The sequence below is a fragment of the Doryrhamphus excisus genome, linkage group LG10 (genome assembly GCF_037039965.1).
Source record: "Doryrhamphus excisus strain RoL-2023G ecotype Guam linkage group LG10, RoL_Dexc_Guam_v1.1, whole genome shotgun sequence".
Lineage (NCBI taxonomy): Eukaryota > Metazoa > Chordata > Actinopteri > Syngnathiformes > Syngnathidae > Doryrhamphus > Doryrhamphus excisus.
The window spans coordinates 21,840,335-21,845,579 of record NC_136366.1 but is presented as its reverse complement, the minus strand read 5'-3'; the positions used below and the strand labels follow the sequence as shown (position 1 = coordinate 21,845,579).

At 46.9% G+C, this 5,245-nt stretch overlaps 1 long non-coding RNA gene across 1 annotated transcript; it reads right to left on the bottom strand.

Annotated features, from left to right (window-relative positions):
- Nucleotides 1-2,037: 2,037 nt before the first annotated feature.
- LOC144901194 (uncharacterized) lies at nucleotides 2,038-3,880 on the bottom strand. Its single transcript, XR_013629344.1, has 2 exons — nucleotides 3,197-3,880; nucleotides 2,038-3,127 (listed from the first exon to the last, which is right to left on the bottom strand). It is a non-coding gene; the product is annotated as an uncharacterized LOC144901194 (long non-coding RNA).
- Nucleotides 3,881-5,245: the final 1,365 nt, after the last annotated feature.

Genomic DNA, 5,245 nt, shown 5'->3' with positions numbered 1-5,245 from the left:
GCCCTGTAAAGCTGGCCCTCTAAGGCTGGCCCTTTAAGCTGGCCCCTTAAGGCTGGCCCTTTAAGCTGGCCCTCTAAGGCTGGCCCTTTAAGCTGGCCCTCTAAGGCTGGCCCTTTAAGGCTGGCCCTTTAAGGCTGGCCCTTTAAGGCTGGCCCTTTAAGCTGGCCCTTTATGGCTGGCCCTTTAAAGCTGGCCCTTTAAGGCTGGCCCTTTAAGGCTGGCCCTTTAAGCTGGCCCTCTAAGGCTGGCCCTCTAAGGCTGGCCCTTTAAGGCTGGCCCTTTAAGCTGGCGCTCTAAGGCTGGCCCTTTAAGGCTGGCCCTCTAAGGCTGGCCCTTTAAGGCTGGCCCTTTAAGGCTGGCCCTTTAAGGCTGGCCCTTTAAGCTGGCCCCTTAAGGCTGGCCCTTTAAGCTGGCCCTCTAAGGCTGGCCCTTTAAGCTGGCCATCTAAGGCTGGCCCTTTAAGCTGGCCCTTTAAGCTGGCCCCTTAAGGCTGGCCCTCTAAGGCTGGCCCTTTAAGCTGGCCCTTTAAGGCTGGCCCTTTAAGGCTGGTCCTTTAAGCTGGCCCCTTAAGGCTGGCCCTTTAAGCTGGCCCTCTAAGGCTGGCCCTTTAAGCTGGCCATCTAAGGCTGGCCCTTTAAGCTGGCCCTTTAAGCTGGCCCCTTAAGGCTGGCCCTCTAAGGCTGGCCCTTTAAGCTGGCCCTTTAAGGCTGGCCCTTTAAGCTGGCCCTCTAAGGCTGGCCCTTTAAGCTGGCCCTTTAAGGCTGGCCCTTTAAGCTGGCCCTCTAAGGCTGGCCCTTTAAGCTGGCCCTTTAAGGCTGGCCCTTTAAGCTGGCCCTCTAAGGCTGGCCCTTTAAGCTGGCCCTTTAAGGCTGGCCCTTTAAGCTGGCCCTTTAAGGCTGGCCCTTTAAGGCTGGCCCTTTAAGGCTGGCCCTTTAAGGCTGGCCCTCTAAGGCTGGCCCTTTAGGACTGGCCCTTTAAGGCTGGCCCTTTAAGGCTGGCCCTTTAAGCTGGCCCTCTAAGGCTGGCCCTTTAAGCTGGCCCTCTAAGGCTGGCCCTTTAAGCTGGCCCTCTAAGGCTGGCCCTTTAAGGCTGGCCCTTTAAGGCTTGCCCTTTAAGGCTGGCCCTTTAAGCTGGCCCTTTAAGGCTGGCCCTTTAAGCTGGCCCTTTAAGGCTGGCCCTTTAAGGCTTGCCCTTTAAGGCTGGCCCTTTAAGCTGGCCCTTTAAGGCTGGCCCTTTAAGCTGGCCCTTTAAGGCTGGCCCTTTAAGGCTGGCCCTTTAAGCTGGCCCTTTAAGGCTGGCCCTTTAAGCTGGCCCTTTAAGGCTGGCCCTTTAAGGCTGGCCCTTTAAGCTGGCCCCTTAAGGCTGGCCCTTTAAGCTGGCCCTCTAAGGCTGGCCCTCTAAGGCTGGCCCTTTAAGGCTGGCCCTCTAAGGCTGGCCCTCTAAGGCTGGCCCTTTAAGCTGGCCCTATAAGGCTGGCCCTTTAAGCTGGCCCTTTAAAGCTGACCCTCTAAGGCTGGCCCTTTAAGCTGGCCCTTTAAGGCTGGCCCTTTAAGCTGGGCCTTTAAGGCTGGCCCTCTAAGGCTGGCCCTTTAAGGCTGGCCCTTTAAGCTGGGCCTTTAAGGCTGGCCCTCTAAGGCTGGCCCTTTAAGGCTGGCCCTCTAAGGCTGGCCCTTTCAGGCCAGAAACATGTAGCAACATGTCAGTCCACTTTACAAAATTTACCGGTAAATAATCCAACACTTATACATCCAATTCAAGATGGCCATCCTTCATAGTTGCAGTAAAAGTTCACTATTGGCATTCATCCCACTCTACTGTCTAGCAATGTGTTTAGCAGTTGAAATATGCATGTGCTGGAAATGGTGTGTTCCTAACGTCCGAGTGTACTCGGAAGATGAAAACTTGAGCTTCGTTGTCCTTCACATTGTCCCGGAACACATTGGGAGCGTTGTCTCCGTCAAAGGCAATATTAGCGACATCTGGTGGAAGAAGGAAGGCAAAGCAATCTCGCTACAACGAGTGAAAGACAGATCGCCATTACAAACAAAAATGCTTTAATTAGTTCATGTCATTAACAGTTCAATTGCTTGGTGGTCATTATATGCACAAGTTAGCGCCAAAATAACCAGTCCGTTTCAATGCGCGCTGTGACATAAGATGCTCATGACGTCAGCGGTCACGTGATGAAATGGTCACCATTTGGAAGCAGTGTGACTCAGGAAGACTTGACACACTTCGAGGCTTCGGGCTCATTTCACCATCTCTACTAAAAACAAATAGTTGATGGAAAAGCAGAAATCATGAAAATAATGCGTGTAACATCTATTCGCCTTCTTACAGTGTGCATGTTCATCGTTTCGTCGCATGCTTGAGCTTCATGGCCAATTTTTACACGGATTTACGCACCACATTTCCCAAAACGGTGGAAACTTTGGGTCTTGGGAGTTAACTCGGAGTTATGAGGGTGTTAGCGGAGCAATGCTGTCACCTAGTGGCGTTATGGCAGTACTGCAGTGATTTCAAATTGTCACTTTGTTCCAACGATTGAGGGAAGGTTGTCATGTAGCTATGATACCTATTAAGTATCCTCCCTGCTGCGTTAGGAACCTTGGGGGCTGGTCTACAATTGGGTGTGGAGGGGGTGAGGGGTTTCCTTGGGGCTACTCCTTTGCCCTCGGCATGGTTCTGGCTCGGTCACCCTTCTATTTTAACCGCACTAGATACAGGCACGGGACCCACCATAGCCCAGCTGTCCTCCACCTTGAACTACTTGACCAACCCATATATTCATACCGTATATAAACCACATAGAGGCCAGCCCTTTGGAGTGGGTCTCTTTAGTTGACTTATTTTTTATTGCATAATATACACAATGCCATTTCATCACACACATGGGTGAGGCGGGCTTGGCTGGGGTTCCAAGCAGCAATTGAAGACAAGGACAATCCTCCATGTCCAAAGCAGGGATGTCAGAGAGCGGGCGGCAGCAAAGATACGTCCAACAGTTGAGAGTCAGTGAAAGGGCTGCTGGAGTACACGACATCCTCGTCTGAGTTTGCAGCAGAGTCGTACAGCATGGGGTCCACGTCGAGATCCAAATGAGTCTCTAGGATGTCATCGCTCAGTCCTGAACCAACCACAAGAAAGACAGAGGAAGCAAAGTGCACAGTACGGGTCAAAGGTCACAACAACTAACCTTACATGAGACGTCAACACACGTTTGTCTCCATGAAGGTACAGTGCATCCGGAAAGTATTCACAGCGCTTCACTTTTTCTACATTTTGTCATGTTACATTCATGTTTTGAATATATTAAAAATAGAAAACCAAAAAAATCACATTTACATAAGTATTCACAGATCTTTCTACAGCTCAATTGGAGTCCACCTGCAGTAAATTCAGTTGATTGGACATGATTTGGAAATACAATAACTGTCTATATAAGGTCCCACAGTTGACTGTGCATGTCAGAGCACAAACGCCAAGCATGAAGTCAAAAGAACTGTCTGTAGACCTGCGAGACAGGATTGTCTTGAGGCACAAATCTGGGGAAGGATACAGAAACATTTCTGCTGCTTTGAAGGTCCCAATGAGCACAGTGGCCCCCATTATTCGACTAGTCAGGATAGAAGGAAAAATGAATGCAGCAATATATAGAGATATCCTGGATGAAAATATTGTGGGACCTTATATAGACAGTTATTATATTTTCCAAATCATGTCCAATCAACTGAATTTACTGCAGGTGGACTCCAATTACGCTGTAGAAAGATCTCAAGGATGATCAGTGGAAAAAAGATGCACCTGAGCTCAATTTTGAGCTTCATGGCAAAGGCTGTGACTACTTATGTAAATGTGATTTTTTGTTTTCTATTTTTAATAAATTCAAAAACGTAAAAAAAAGAAAACCTTTTTCACATTGTCATAATGGAGTATTTTGTGTAGAATTTTGAGGTAAGAGATTAAATTAATACAATTGGGAATGAGGCTGTAACTTGACAAAATGTGGAAAAAGTGAAGCGCTGTGAATACTTTCCGGATGTACTGTATGTGCCCTGGGATTGGCTGGCCACCGGTCCAGGGTGTACCCCGCCTCTCGCCCCAAATCAGGCTCCAGCATACCCCCACCCTAGTGAGGATAAGAGACATAGAAAATGAATGAATAACTAAACCATGTTGGTGTCATTCAACAGCTGTACTGTAATCTTACCTTGTCTAAGCTGTTGGGACCAAATTCTTGAGCGTCAACATCCTTCAGTATTCTGTTAAATGGATGGAGAATGCTGCACATGTAATTCATGTGGCAGCCAGAATATCTGTATTCATTAGTGCAGTCCAAAAAAGGAAAAGCAAGGCGATGGGGGCAGAAGGCATACCATGGAGCAGTCCAGAGACAAAAGAACTCCCAAAAACAGCTGGAGGAGGTCGCGGTCCACTGGGCAGTACACTGAAAAAAAATTTGGAGTGCCATTTACTTGAGAAAAGCTAGGTAACAATTTGCACGCACAATTCCCAAGCAACTTTTCCTTGGGAAATACTCTGGTCAAATTTACTTTTTTTGAATGAAAGAGGTACTCTTTGCTAGTAAATTTGACCCCAAACTACCTTTGAATCTACTTCAAAATCCATATAAATGTACTCGCTTTTCAGGATTGTTTAACTAGTTTTCCCTGACTTTATTTGAATATGATTGTGTAGTATTTTTTAAGATGGCCTTCTTTGAATGAAATGATCTTAACACATCTTCTACAAAACATTATTTCAAACCAGAACAGCTTCACTGCATTTGTACTAAAGCTGTATTTACTTCCAGATGACGGTGCACAAAAACGCAACACAGCCACAGGTTGAGGTACCTGTGAAATTAATTCAACATTTCATAACTAAACCAAAGACCTGGGATTTATTCCCTTAATTGGGAATCGTATTATTAGAATGATTATTTTTTGACTTCCACTTTCCTCATGCAGGTATGGACTTCCCACACTAGTGTGCCAGTCGCCTCCTTCTGGACTTTTGGTGTCTACTATACACTCAATTGGAGTCCACCTGCAGTAAATTCAGTTGATTGGACATGATTTGGAAATATAATAACCTTTTTCACATTGTCATAATGGAGTATTTTGAGCTAAGAGATTAAATTAATACAATTGGGAATGAGGCTGTAACTTGACAAAATGTGGAAAAAGTGAAGCGCTGTGAATACTTTCCGGATGCGCTGTATGTGCCCTGGGATTGGCTGGCC